The 15,855-nt window shown below is 45.5% G+C and overlaps 1 protein-coding gene across 1 annotated transcript in view; it reads right to left on the reverse strand.

Moving 5' to 3' along the window:
- ITPR1 (inositol 1,4,5-trisphosphate receptor type 1) overlaps window positions 1-15,855 on the reverse strand; it is a 354,161-nt gene that overhangs the window by 11,800 nt on the left and 326,506 nt on the right. The gene's annotated exons all lie outside the window — the stretch shown is intronic.

A 15,855-nucleotide genomic window follows, 5' to 3' on the forward strand; every position in this document is an offset into this window, starting at 1 on the left:
TTTCCCACTACTGGTTAACAGAATGGGACAACTCCTCCTCCCACCTCACTTCCTTCTGCCCACATATGCCTTTCTCCCAAAGAGCATGCCGCATACATAAGTTCCGTATAGAGAGGCAGGAATGAACAGTAAGAAAAGCTTAGCATGAGACAGGGGGAAGAAAACTGACTCATTCCACATGTCTGGTGTCATTCTCACCTGGACCAGTTTCATCTTCTAAGGATACATTTAATGGTCTTTCTAAAACAAGCCCCCCTCCCACAAACACACACACACACACACTCGGAATGGTGGATAATTGTTGCTGTGTGTACACCATGGGGGTCGGCAACATTTTCTGTGTAAATATTTTCAGCTTTGTGGGCCATCTGGTCTCTGTAACAACTACTCAGCTTCTCTCTTATAACCCCCAAACAACCAGTAAATAAATAAATGGGTATGTCCATGTTCCAGTAAAACTTTATTTACAAATGCGGGCAGCAGGCTGGGTTTGCTCACCTCTGCTGTATACAATAGAAGACATCAATATATTTAAAATAACAGAACTCCATGAGACATGTCTAAATATTACAAATCAAGTGAGATTATTAAACTGTACCTTGACCTAGGGCCATCTAGCAATACAGAAGCCATAGAAGAACTAGATGAAAAATATCACAAGAAGTCATACCACATTGACAGCAAGGTGTCATAGAGCGTTTGCTTAAGATATTGGTGGGTGGGTGGGCGGGCAGGGTTTGTGAGCTTTATGAAGGCAGGAACCACCTTAGTATACTGACTAGAGCATAGTAGACATTCAGTATTAATACAAGCTTGTGGAAGGACAGAATGATATGCAACTCTCTTTCTGCATGGAACCTGATAACAAATGCTTAGGTAGTAAGCCTGAGCTGCTTATCGTGACTGCTGGAGGAGAACAGTGGCAATCTCTACCTTCCTATACCCTGAATAAACACTTCATTCATGTGTCTTAACGTTAGCTTATATTCATCAATTTCCCATCACAGAGCAATGGGCAAAAGATCATTAAAAAATATTCCATTTCAGAGACGACTAGCTTAGAAACCCAAAGTGCTTTCCCATCTGTAACCAGTTTTCTCCCGTGCAGCTGCAGTGACCTATCACTGACCATACTCATCTCTCTTGTGTCAATCCTTCAGACATAGCCACGTCTTCCCACCAAGGACGTAGCCCATGTTCAAGGACTATGCAACTCTGAGGAGGAAACCTCATTTTTCAGAAGAGGGCACACAGAGGCGACGGATCACTGGTGATCACTCACTCCCCCTAGGGCGAGGGGAGGAGGGATGATGTGGGCTGGGCTGCTGAAGCCACAAACCAAAGCACAGCTGCAGAGAGATCACTTAGCACAAGGCCCTAGATACTCACGGGTGGCTGCTACATGTTTTTGCAGACTGACCTCAATTGAAGAAAACAAATTCAAGAAAAAAGATCCAAAGTCCCACTTTGGATACAACAATGTTGAGGATACTACAGTGAGCAACACAGACATGGTCACTGCATCCTAGACCCCCTCAAAGGACAAGCAGTTTTGATGCCTAAGTATGTGATAGAATTCCTGCCATTGAAGTGCTTACAATTTAGTTAAGGAGAATGACCATCTAGATTTTTTTTTTTTAAATAGGCCAGGCCAGTTCTGGTGGCTGGTGCCTATAATCCCAGTGCTTTGGGAGGCTGAGGTGGGTGGATAGCTTGAGGCCAGAAGTTTGAGACTGGCCTGGGCAACAGAGTGAGATCCCATCTCTATAAAAAATAAAAATAATTAGCTGGGTGTGGTAGTGGGCACCTGTAGTCCTAGCTACTCGGGAAGCTGGGGCAGGAAGATCATTTGAGCCCAGGAGGTCAAAGCTGCAGTGAGTCATAATTGTGCCGCTGCACTTCAGCCTGGGTGACAGCAAGACTCTCTCAAAACAAATAAAAAAACAAGGAATAATATAGGCTATGTTGTATCTAGGAGCGGTAGAGAGAGTAGCGTCCAAGTAAGACCCAACAGCCAGTGATTGATTGGCTAGAATCCTCTTCAAGCAAGGCTTGGCCCTAAAGAAGGTTAGCCCTTGAGCAAGCGTGTGGGCATTTCACAGAGGGCACTGGCACAGTGAGGCTCCAGTGTGGCTGGAGCTGGGGATAAGGGCAGACAGGCAGGAGCAGCTCAGACTGTTGAAGACTTGAGGGAAACAGAAGGAAGCAGGAGCTCTGTGAAAGGTCGCCCTGCCTGACCAGACCAGTGGAAAGGACAGAGGATGGACATTCACAGTCCTCACTGCTAGTAGTCAGAACTCACCTGTAGCTCACTTATTACTGACATGCAAATGAAGGCTAAACTGCCTAAAATGTTAGTGAATCCATCTAAAATCTGGCTTTCAAATCCTTCATATGTTCATTTGCTTAGCAAACCTTCTATAAAAATAGAAAACACAGATTTCCAAACAGAGTCCACATTAATGAGGCCTTCAAAAGACTCCAGAAAACCGATGCAAGAGTCTGCACATAGCTGAAAGTTTAAGGAACAGCTTATCTCGCTTATTCTAATAGCAAGTGACCAAATGACTACAGATTAAAATGAGAATTTTCTTCACCTTCTTTCATGCCGTATGTGACTCCTGGCCCTCTAAGCAATGATTTCTGAAGGGTCTTTGAACAAATAAATGCAAAATACACAGACATTCTCCATTCAACCAGCCTTTTACTGAACTTTTACAATATCTATGCCCTGCATGGTGTTGAGCACTAAGGATCTAAAGACGAGAAAGACAAGGTCTCTGTTCTCAAGCTGTTTTAGTCCAAGAACTGTGGTCACTGGTCAGGTCTCAATGCATAGTTCTTCAGCTCTGTGGAGCTGCACGGAGGCCCTACCTCCACATGTGAGTGTCTCAAAGAGTGTGTGCTGAAGACACGAATGGGGCCCATCAGCATGCCGAGGGCTGCTCCTGGCATCTGTGCCCCTCACCTCAGTGGTGGTGGAGAGGCACTGATGCCCTGCTACATGGCATACCTGTAATCCTGGGACTCGATGGCCCTACCCAAGGGGTACATAAAGCCATAAAAAGAAATAATGCATCTTTTTAGAATGTAGAATATCCATTTTAACCAATGGTAAATGATTGAACTATTTTTATATTAAACTCAAAAAATTACCTAGACCAGATAGAAAGGTCAATTTATTTTTTTGAGATGGAGTCTTGGTGTGTCACCCAGGCTGGAGTGCAGTGGCACCATCTCAACTCACTGCAACCTCTGCCTACCGGGTTCAAGCTATTCTCCTGCCTCAGCCTCCCAAGTAGCTGGGACTACAGGCATGCACCACAATGCCTGGCTAATTTTTGTATTTTTAGTAGAGATGGGGTTGGCCAGGCTGGTCTTGAACTCCTGACCTCAGGTGATCCAATCACCACCTCCCAAAGTGCTCAAATGTTAAAGATAAAACCCAGCGCTTCAAAGAAGGTCATACCTTCTGCAGGCCACATGGCCCATGTGCTCCCATCCTAGGGATAAAGCCTCATTCTCCATTTCATAGGGGGCCTTCAATGCAAAGATAGCAAAAGGATTTTCTGGTCTAGAAATTTATCAATCACCACCACACAGATTCTCCCCCATTGACTCCCTTAATATCTTATAATGAAAAAATGGGCTAGGAGGGATCTTACTGGCAAGCATTCGTATCTTTTCTGCACTGAAGTGGGGAGAGCACCAAATTTGAGATCCTAGGTGTTGCCAGTGTTTTAATTAAATCATCATCCTAGGCTATGAAATTAAATCTCAAATTACCAAGGAGTACCTGGTAGTTAAAATTAATTAGCAATTTTAGCCAAACTGTTCTCTCAATTTCCCATTGGTTTTGCATCCTGTGCAGTAGGACAGGCTCTAGTGTGGTAGAAAGTTCCCCACCAACAGGGTTCCCCTCTGCACAGAGAATCTAAATCTCAAAAGTGCAAATGTTTACACTATACCCCAATTACTGGAATAGGTACAGAGAGAGAACACCTGAATCCAATTTCTCTCAAGCTAAGACTTTCATACAAAACTCTGAGCTTGTTTGAGTGCTGGATTACTCCAATGAAGCCTGTCACCCACGCCTCTCCAGCCAGCCAGATTCTGAAGGCCTAGAAATGTTTGCAGACTCTTGCCAGTATTATCTATTCAAGATCAAAAACATGTCTCAGTGTCTTGGCTTCTAATGGATTTTTGGAAAAGTCATCTTCAGCTAAGACACTTTGTTGTGAATTATCTCAGGGTGTGTGTGTATATGCAGTCAGGAGGGGAAGGTGGGGAGAGGATTACGGGGTCACTAAGCGTCTGTCGGCCGCATCTGCCACTGGGTCTGACTCTGGCTTCACTCTGCTTTGCTTCACTCACTCCTTGCTGCTGGCATCTCACATACCAATGTCATTAGGCACTGTCTGCCCTGGTCCTCCTACAATCCAGCCAGTGCAGTTCCCGTCACAGCAAGTGCTTCCTCTCTCAGAGCAGACAAACTAACTGAAGCCACAGCCGGAAGCAGGCTGACCACAAGTGCTAAGGTTCTGGTTAGTTCTTTTCTAGGTAAAGTTGGAAAAGTCCCTGCAAAGGCAAACATGAAGTTTTAGATGTGGGGGTGGTACTGACCAACCTCTTGAAATGTCCTTGACTGGAAAGAGGGAGAGAGACAGAGAGAGAGAGAGAGTGTGTGTGTGAGTGTGTGTGTGTGTGAGAGAGAGAGAGACAGAGACAGACAGACGGAGGAGGAAGTTGGATTGTATGATGCAAATGCTAATCATTCTGAGAAGTGGGGTATTTTTTTTTTTCTTCCCAGGTTCAAAAGAAGAGGCTGTTCTAAGAAAGACTACCGAGTAATCAATCACCTCCTCAGAGAAAGTCTGCTCAGGTAGAGTATTATGTTTACCACCTAAACAATGGAACATTTTTGCTGAATCTTTTATAGCTAAATCAGAAAATGAGGTGTTGAGGGAGAGGGGGGCTTGAGGGCAAAAGAAAGGGTCATGGGACAGAAGACGGGTCCTAGAAAAATGGTCCTGTTGCTTTCTCGGCCCTTGAGAATCCCCTCTGGGAAGATGCGAGGAGGCAAAGATGGTCTTTCCAACTCAAATGGCAGCTTCATTTCTACTGCTCTTACCAGGCAGGAAGACAAACTGGATGTTCCCAGAATGCCTACGGATGCTCAGGTGATGGAAATGACTAGAAGTGGGTATGGGGTAGGCCTGGAAACCTGAGAGATTTGGCCTCTCCATGTATTTAAACCCTCAGAAAATGTCAGGAGGAGGCGGCTTGAAGATAATATTTATGTCTTCAAAAGCAGGAATATGGGACACTTAACTGACTTTAAATCATTTGTCCCTTTTATGAGCTAGGGTGATTATTTTCATTGAAAAGGAAGAAAAAAATTAATCTTTAGAGCTATTTTTTCTAAGATCACAGCAAAACAAAATGAAACCTAACCCTCCAAAAACAAAAACACAGAATCTGTTGGTTTTGGTGAAAAAATAGTCATCTTTAACTATGTTCAGTGGCTCTGAAACACCACTTAATAATATCTATTATAGGCTGGGCATGGTGGCTCACACCTGTAATCCCAGCTACCCAGGAGGGTGAGGCAGGAGAATCGCTTGAACCCAGGAGGCAGAGCTTGCAGTGAGCCGAGATGGTGCCACTGCACTCCAGTGGGGGCAACAGAGCAAGACTCTGTCTCAAAAAAAAAAAAAAAAAAAAAAAAAAAAAAATCTGTTATACATGTTTTACAAAAACCCTAAAAAATGGCTCCTATCTTTGGACACAGTAAGATCAGAGACAGCCTGAGGCTCAGGGGGAGGGAAGGAGGGAGTGATAAATAGGAGGTGTGCAGAGGAATTTTAGAGCAGAAACGATTCTGTATGATACTGTAATGGTGGATAGGTGTCATTTGCATTGGTGAAAACCCACAGAATGCACAATATGAACCAGCCTGGGTGACAGAGCCAGACTCTGTCTCAAAAAAAAAAAAAAAAAAAAAAAAGAAAAGCTGGCCGCAAAGTAAGCAGCAAATCATGGAGGGACATTAATAACAATGTATCCAATATTGACATATCAAATCTTAACAAACAGGCCACAATAATACAAAACGTTACTGACAGAGGAAACTGGCAGGGAGTCAGGAGGAGAAGGGCATGTATGAGAACTCTGTACTTTCTGCCCCATTTTTCTGTAAACCCCAAACTGCTCTAAAAAATAAAGTCTAGTAATTTATCTTATTAAAAAATTGTCCTTTTTTCCTTTTTTTTTTCTTCTATCTTGTGAGTCTATTAATTTTTTTAAAATGGGATTCCACACCCGGAATTTGCTGGCTAGCACCAGATTCAAGGAATTCAGTTCTCTTTGTCCCAAAAGTACAGTGACTTCAGACAACATGCATATTAATATCCCTGTATTTCACAGGTTCTGTACATTTCTGCCACAGTCTTGTGACATTAGTGTGTCAGTAGAAAAAACAATGGCCTGTAATAAGAGTTTCAGTTGTGTGTATACAGGATGGTGAATGAGTATATGAGTCAGCTAGCTCACCAACCTGGTCTATTTTCTTTCTTTCTTTTTTGAAAGAGATCACCTCACCAGCTACCTCACTGGGTTACTGTAAGGATCAGATGGCTGTAAAAATGTCCCATAAACTGGAAAGCATTATGCGAAAGTATTATAAATCACTATGTCATCTGCCTAGAGTGGGGATAGAGTCAGCACTGCCATCCAGGTATTGACTCTCGTTTCAGTACTCAGCTCCTGTGTAAAGTTAGTTCCTTTCTTTCTTTGGGATAAAAATGTTAGGGATACTGATTTCTCTTTTTACCAACTAAGTCACATGAAGGGTATCCAAACTGCACAAATCAAGGTGTCAGTCTGGTTCTGTTTTTGAGCTCTGAATGACATTACCAAAACAGGCCACATTATATAATCTTCAGCTGGACTGGAACGACCAATCACCCTTCCCAGACTCCATAGTTGTTCTTGGATGATACAGCATAACAAAGATGGGCTCATCCCAGCAGAGAGAACCACACCCGTTTCTGATGAAATCCCTAGGAAGAGCCAGCCGCAGAATAATCCTTCCAAGTCATTCTGGGGCCACAGGTGGAGGACTCCCTGGGCACCCACAGGGACCATGATAAACAGGGTGGACACTTGCTGGGTCCTGGGCACCTAGGCTGCCAGGTTGAGGAAACCAGAGGTCACAGGAGGAGAAAAAGGTGGGGCCGGCCACCCATGCTGGACGAGGGCAGGGCGAGCCCATTTGAGACTCTGAATAAAGAACAATCAGGCTCACTCACCCTTCTCCCCACATCAGCGTCCAAGCTGGCTTATGACATCTTGCTTAGGCAACTTCCCCTGCACTTTCAATTAGCTAAGAAATATGCCAGAACATTCCCAGTGGCCATGTATGAGGATTTTTAGCAATTTTCGTGGTTTTCTTCTATTCTTTTCTGGATTCCATTAGTGTTCAACTTTGATCTGTTACTGCTTTTATACAACAATACATTGTGTTTAAGCCTACTGAAACATCTTTCCAAAGTTCTGTGCTGTTGTTTCAGGGAAAGATACATTTATCTTTGAAAACACACACACACACACACACACACACACACACACACACACCCTCACCAATAAGCTGCTTCAACACAACCACATTCCATCTCAGCTTTATCATCTGATGGGCTTTTTATATTGGTAAGCTCTGAGCTGAAATGGTTTTACTCAAGGTCAGTCCTGTCTAGACACACTGAGAAAGAAGTGATGGAAGATATTATCCGTCTCACCATCTACAGGACTTCATGAAGAAGTGAGAAGGGTACCAGCACTGTTACCGACTTAAGAGTGGTTTGGAAGAAAGGTGCCACACTGCTAGATCTCTTCAGGGGGAAAGAGATCATCTGCCATGTGGATGTTCTCCAAATTCCTTAATCCTTTCCAAACCCTCCCCTTTTCTAACCAGCCCCTTGTACTCTGATCCCTGACCCAGACCCTAAGGCTCACACCTTCCTGTTTCATATTTCACGAACTCCTATCCCCACTCTGAATGTTGCTTATGGGAATCTTAGAGCTACAAAGGGCACAAGAGACCCTTTGATTCAACTTCCTCATTTTATAGGTGGTAAAACTGAGGCCCTGAAGAGAGAGGATTTGTAAAAGGTGGAAACTCAGTCTAGTTCACCTTGTAGATCTTTTACATACAAATGACTATCCCTAAATACTGACATCTTTTCCTCATTCTCACATTTCCTAGAGACATGACAGTAGGCTTCACTGTAAAGCCGTAGGTTTTAAAGAACTCTGAATATATATACCTGATCTAGATAGTCATATTCAGAACATTTTCCAGGTGAGAGCAGTTTTATAAGTGCATTTTTATGGTGACACACTTCTCAGTATCATATGATACTCTAGTCCAGCGCTACCAGACACAGTCAATATTTAGAATACACAGGAAATAAAGGAGTTGAAGCAGGGGAGTTACAAATGTAGTTAGGATGTCTGGAAGTAAAGGGCAAGTGGGGCAGCACAGTGGCAATGCAGTCGGGGAAGGAGCAGGAGGGTGGGTCAGGTATGGGTGTGGGGAGAAAATGCACTTTTGGAGATGATCAGATCTGCCAAGTTGGGGAAAATGTGCATGTATGCAGGTATTTCATGTGTGTAATAAGCACGTACAAACTCATACATCCCCGGACCAACTAGCCAATGGGGAGAAGTGGTTTCATGCACGGTGAAGCCAGTCTTCAGTGGCTGATGGAACAATGTCTACGCATAACCCTCAGGTCCTGCACAGTCTCACGGACTAGACTCTTGGGTATACCTGACTCACGCCCCATGCTCTCCCTTAGCACACAAGCTCCTTCAGGGAGGATCATGGCTCTGCTCAACTCACTGTTACAAACAGCACCTGGCACACCCTCCACAAAGGTCAGAATGTAGGAAATTCGGAGGAGAGCACTGGGAGGTCAGTGCAGAACCGGGGCCCAAATGCCAACTGCTTCACAATGAAAGGAAAGTGCCTGTGAAGTGCTCCGTGGAACAAGGGGTGATTTCATCCCCTCTAGACTAAAGGGCAGAATGTGTTCTAAGGCTGGGTGGGGAAACTTAAGCTCAGCAACTGCTTTGTGCAGCTGCCACTGACACGAACCCAAATTCGAGTGCACAGGGTGGGGTGAGAGAGGCCTGGCTGGTTGGGCGGCGAGTCCAATGACGCTGACACACTGTTTCCAGCCACCGGGAAGCCAGTGCCAAATCCCTCTTCACTCCTCCCTGCTCTGATATTCTTGACTCTGCCGTGGTGCCAGCTAACTTCAGGGGGCATTCTCGGAATCGTATTTGGCAGGCAGCACAGGCTGGATCTTCACCCATGGTTAACGGCTTTCAGAGTCCAGGTGACAGTTTAACCAGCGCTCGTGGCCTCCCAGGTTAGGCCACAAGGAAAGCTGCTGCTCAGCACTACCAATGCTGAAATATCAATATTCTAGGAACATACCCAGGCACTCCCTTCCTCCCAGCATACTCACTGGAATTCAGAATAAAGGCCCAAACCCATCAGCGTGCATCTGCGCGAAGCAGAGGGCGTCCACTGCGCTTTATCAACAGCCAGGACCTGCCTGCTTCGTGCACAGAGGAGGTGCACACGCAGCCGGAAAGGTCAGGGCAGGGTTAAGTGCACGCCCTGCTGGACTCGCCCTTCCTCTCTCCTGCACCTAAGTGTTGTCTGGCAGGGACTCCAGCTTCTGATTTCCTTCAACTGAGATGACCCATGATGCCTCTGTGAATTTTTATGCTCATTTCTTGGCTCCGGTCACTGCTGCCACCACCTTTTCCCCCCTACTTAGGTCCTTACTCTTATCTAATTATGATCTACAGGTAACTCTACTCCCACCAGCCCCTGCACTTGGTTCTTTGCATTGCCTCTGGCTGGAAGCTGTTGTCCCCAACTTCAGAAAGTGTCTGCAGATTTCACAGGCTCTCTCTTGGGTCAAGAAAGGTGTAAGACTTCAGCCAGTTCCCCTTTTAAACAGAAGGTAGTGACACGCAGGTGTTCAGTTTCTATTTTGATCTTTTGCCCTTGTTAACGAGTTACTCTCTGTGTTTGCTTCCTGTGTCATCTTATCAAATGTAGATAAACACAAGGGCCAGATGTCCTACTGCTTTTGAATCTTCTCAAAACGTTTCCTCATAATGTTTAGTAGCACTGAATTAGCTAACAGAACTTATTTGCTTGGAAGTGTTACCCAGGAGGTGCTGTCAGGCAAAAAGGCTCTTTTGCCTGTTGCTTTTTTGAAGCAAATTAGCCGCAGCTTTCAGGAAAGCATTTTCCAGGAATGCGGGCTCCTGGACTCTCCCCTCCTATGCAAAAGCACCCCACCACCTTCTGAGAACATCCCACTTGCTGCCACATTGAGACTACTTTTGATCTGGAAAATTGCTCCTTTGCTTCTGGATCCTGTATAGCTAGTTTCTGAAGAGGTCAAGTGAACTAACCCATAATGGAACAAACTGGAAAATCTCCAATGGAATGTTGAGGGTGAGGAAGAGGGAGCAGGAGAGGCTGAGAGAGAAAGTAGACAGGTGTCTACCCCCACTGTGAGAAAAAGTCAGCACCAGGCTTAAAGGATGATGGACCAGACGTTCTCATGTGTAATTATTAGGGAGTTAAACTCATTCAGATGAGTCACCTGGGTGTGGAAGCTCCAGTCTGGCTGTGGTTCTAGTGAATCGTCTTCCTCCTTTTACTTAGACATCTCCTGAATCTGGCCACCAAAGGACATATCATTCCCTGTTTCAAGCTAAGGTGAGGGTAGTGAAGTTTCTCATATTTCAGCAGGTCAAAATTAACATATATTTCAGATACATCCTTTGCAAGGGCGCACTTGATACCCTTTCCTGGACTCCCGCCTTCTCAGCAAGCCCTAGAGTGTTGAGCTGGTTGTCTGAGCCGTGGTTGCTGGTGAGAGTCACAGCAGCTCTGAGAGTCACACCCCATCTAACTCCTGTCTTACTGATTTATGCATTAGCCAGTCAGCATCCCTGGGAGATCCTCTTTCCCACTCTTCTCTCCACCCGCAAAGGGGCCTTTACTGCATCTTGCCTCTTTTGAAGGAGGCTAATTCAGTATCACTTGGGGTTGGGGCTGGGGGATAAGCCAGTCCAAGTCTAAGATGCACCAGTCCAAACCAGAGGCCGCCAGCCAACCAGTGGCTGCAGGTTGACAGGAGGGCTGTGTGCACGCACACAGAGGTAACCACATCTGTAACCACATGTGGATATGTGAGTCAGGACAACCTGAGGGTGGGTTCATGGTTCAGCAGCTCTGGATTTCAGTCTTGGCTCTAGCACTTCCCAGCGCCGCGACCCTGCAAAAGTTGCTCAACCTTCCTGAGCTTTAGGTTCCCATCTGTAAAATGTTCATAGTGCCACCTACTATGCTGTGATGAGAATTAAGTGAGATCATGCATGGATAGTGTTTATGTCATGCATACTGATTATACATGACCTATTCATTACTATCCAATCTGCCCTTCCCGGGGTAAAGCAAAGCCCAGCACAGACTGCTCCTCCAGAAACGGCAGCCCTGCTGCATTCCAGAACTCTCTGGCTATCATGGCAAGGCAGGTTCTCCCCCAATATTTCACTGTCCATATTAGTCAATGAATATGCTATCCTAGAGGAGTAGCCAGAGCAGTCCAAGGTATCAGGACATTCTGAAATGTGGACGAACAATATTCTATCGGATCAGTCTGTCTTTATACGCAATTCACTCAAAAACACACCTCTGAAAATGTAAGAGTTATGTTAACAGGGCAGAATTCCAAGATATAGAAATGCAATCTATAATTAGCAGAAGACATGTCTTATATTTTTTTCATTTGTACAAATGTATGGGGTATATGTGAAATTGTGTTACATGTATATAGTGCCTAGTGATCGAGTCAAGGTATCTAGGGCGTCCATCACCCAAGCACCGCACATTCTTGTTAATTATAGTCATTCTACTGTGCTATCAAACATATTCCTTCTACCTAACTGGATGTTCGTACCCTTTAACCCATTTCTCTTCATCCTCTCCCTTTTCCCCCGTCTCTCTCTTCCCAGTTTCTGTTATCTAGCTTTCCACTCACCACGTGATCAATTTTGGTTTTTTTTAGCCTCTACATGTAAATGAGAACACTCAGTATTTGTCTTATTGTGCTTGGCTTATTTCACTTCAGATAATGGCCTCCAGATCCATCCATGTTGCTGCAAATGACAGGATTTCATTCCTTTTTTATGGCCAAATAGTATTCCATTGTATCTATACACCACATTTTCTTCATTCATTTGTTGATGGGCATGCATGTTAATTCCGTATCGTTACTATTGTGTCCTTAAGTTACTGTTTGGTCTTCTTTACCAACCTTCCTTCTTAATGCTGCTCAAATTTCTAATTTTCAAGAATAATTTAGTCTTCTGCATTTGACTGTACTAGAAAAATGGGCTGCTGTTTCTTTGCTGGGAATCAAATATTTGGTCTTTTACCTGAAACATGCCCAGGGTGCAGTATCTAAATTCTGTCAGGCAAAGTGCTCATGATGAATTCACCACTTACTTCGATTAAATAGCTCCAATAGCATGGCCTTTCAAATCATCATCTATAGACTAACACAAATTCTCAGTTTAGTTGGCACTAGAGCAAAGCCAAACAGTGCTAAAATTATTCAAAAAAGGGTGTGCAGCATATAAATTACTGTGAAAACTTAAATGTAGATCAAGGTTAATAAAAATTTGCGTATTAAAAAAGGCTATCACCAAAACGATGATGGCACCAAATTCAAGTTCCTGCAGGGAAAGGAAGTTTTTTTCTCTCTTCCCTTGATTTTGCCAAGGGCTATGTCAGGTCACCTCAGTCACATTCTTCTGAAAGCACAGGCTTGTCTGGGGCCCAAGTCAATGAATATGAAATTGCATCTCGGGAACTGAGTGGCGCTGTGAGATACAGTGGAGGAGGGTTCACTTCCCCTGGTCATGTGAGTACTCGACAGCATCGCCTTCCATCAGGTGCTTGAGTTGAAGGACAAATCTACCAGCGAACCATGAATGATTTCATGATTAATCTAAGGTTTGCCTTGAATACACAGAACTCGGGGTCCACTCCCCAAATCACTGAAAGCCCTACTTCTGGGCAGTAAAAGCAAGTAGAGGAAACCACTAAAGACATGGATGGAATTCACAAGTATCTGTGCCCTTTTCAACAAAGAACGCTAATGTCAACCATGCCCTGCCTCAACTTTTAAGCACGCTTACAGATTTAAAGTTCAAGAGCGAGGAAGACATAGGGATTTTCCAGGGGAGGAGGCTCTTAAGAGTCAAGATGCCCACTCTGACTTTTCTTAGTGACAGCATGCCCACAGCCAAGGAGTCTTGCAGAGTCTTGGAACCATAGGAAACGATGCTTCTGTCAGCTCTGCTCTCAGCCCCGCAGCCCCTGCTTCCTGGCTGGCTGTGCTCTGGGCCTGTTGCTCAGTTGTTCTTTCACCTGCTCCCTCCCTCCATGCGTGCCTCCCATCTGCCAGGTCTCATTTATCTCATGTCTACCACCCAACGGATGTGTGAGGTGGTATGAACCGCGATGTACAGACAGGAAACCCAGGTCAGCAAAGTCCCATGACTTGCCCAAGGTCATGCGGTGCGGGAAGGCACAGAGCAGAAACTCTCACCTTGGATCTGCTGCCTCCACTTCTTGGGTAGTGAGGACTTCATGGTAGGCATCAGCCTGGCCCCAGCTTTGAGGGGGATACTCCCATCTCCAGTGAAAGGAGAGAGGGTAAGACCAAAAGGGGAGAGGGAAATACACTATCTATTATGTTTAAACAGGATTAACCTGTGGGTGAACAGCTGGTTGCAGAGTTCTCAACTTAAGACAGAGCTTCTTTGCATGTTCCCTCTTTCCCTCCCTCCAGAGATGACGAGAAACACACTGTTTCTATCTACAGCGAGAAGAGGTCCTGTCACCTTGTCTGCAGGCCAGTTCCAGCAGGAATTAGGAAAGGTGAAATATCTGATCTAGACAGGCTGTTGTGTTTTCACATGGCTGAGCAGCCACCAATGGAGGGAATGTGCCCTTGGGATACGGGTCTAGGCAGGGAGGGCCAGGGCTCTGCACACAGACACCTCTTTCATTCATGACTCCGCAAATGTCATTCTTTCCAAGTCAGCCTGGGTTTCCAAGAACCCTTCTCAATACAGTGCCCCAGGTGAATTCTATGACCCAGTGTGGGTTGAGATGAAACCCCATTTGCTATCTCTGATGCTGCTGTCTGCAAGGAGCTGCTCTCAGGGCAGCTGGGCTCCTCCCTGCCTGAGTGGCATCTGAGGCCTTTTCCATTGGTTCTCTTGGGTTGCCTTTTGGCAGCTGTCACTCCACAAGTCTCCAGGAGTCTCTGGGATCTTCATCCATGGGCTAAAGGAGAGCTGCAGAAGAATCCAACATCCCAGCCTTCTGCAATTAGGCAAGAGGTATTTTTCCTGAGGACCACATACCCTAAAAGAGCCTGTCTCAAAGACAAGGTAAGCAAGAGGGCAGTGAGCCCTCCAACCTGCTTTTCCTTCCATCTCTGCCACTGCCCATCAGCTGTCCCTTCTCTGTCCTCCACGCTAGAGTAGCTACAGCCTCCTGGGGTTGGCTCATTCAAGAGATCACCTAATTTTCCCTCTCAGCAGCAGTGGGTAGGATGCCCCTGCTCAAGGGGGAGGCTTGTGGGGGCCTCGTCTCAGCTGTGGCTGCCTCTACAGGGTGTGACTAATCGGGGCCCGCAGGTGGTCTTGTAGCCTCTGCACCGCAGCTCTGAGGTCCCAAGGGGCCCCAGCCCCCACCCACGCCAAATGACTCAGCTGAGCACCCCAGCTGCTACCCTGATGGGGCTAATGCTCCCTTAGGAGTCCCCAGCAGGGATTCCTGTGGTTTCAAGACCAAACACCATAGCAGATAGCGCAGGCAAGAAGGCACCACCGTTTAGCTGGTAGATCTGATGCTTCTCTGAGCCACCACCTTAGCACACAGAACATCTGGTTCTGCAACAACTTTAACATTCAGAGAATAATTCTTTGATACTGTAGATTTTTAGCTTTTCTGACAAGATGTCTCATATAATCAAAGAATGATGTGGATGGGGAAAGCACACCAAACGCCCGGGTTCTCAGAGTGTTGCCATGCAGCGGGCTCTGACCGGGCTGGGTGGGTGGTGGGCTACAGGTCACTCTGGCTCTTAATCCTCATCAAGTGACTGCTCACAAGACGCCTTTAAGTCTCCACGATTGAGACAGAAACCCAAAAGTGTGCCAGAGTTTTCTGTGACCGGAAAGTAAGGTGATTAACAGAAAACTTCAAAACTGGCCTCTGGAAGATTTAAAGATAGGACCCGCTCAAACACTTTAGAGACAAGAGAACAAAGTGAAGGGTGAGAAGGAACATAAGTCAAGGGTGAACAGTACAGGCCTCCTCTAGACATTAAGACTTCGAATGCAAATGAAGGTCATTATCTGTGCATGTGGACAGATCTGTGTCAGTATAAATGCTGACTGAGTAGGGTTTAATTTGCCAGTGTCAACAATTGGAGGAAAAGAAAGGAATTGAGGACTTTTCAGTTAATGTGTCCTGACCCTGGAAACCTCACCTGTGGAAATCCACACTGGCACCCATCAGAAATCCTTAATCTGCTTAAAAATAGGAGTCTGCCCAGAATCACCAGCATCCTCCCAGTTTCCTACCAACAACATGATTATGGAATGCGATTTCTACAGTCAGCCAAGCCTGGTTTGAATTCTGGCTCAGTTCCTTCTGAGCTGTTCCTAGGAAGTCGC

Source organism: Theropithecus gelada, chromosome 2 (assembly GCF_003255815.1).
Source record: "Theropithecus gelada isolate Dixy chromosome 2, Tgel_1.0, whole genome shotgun sequence".
Classification (NCBI taxonomy): domain Eukaryota; kingdom Metazoa; phylum Chordata; class Mammalia; order Primates; family Cercopithecidae; genus Theropithecus; species Theropithecus gelada.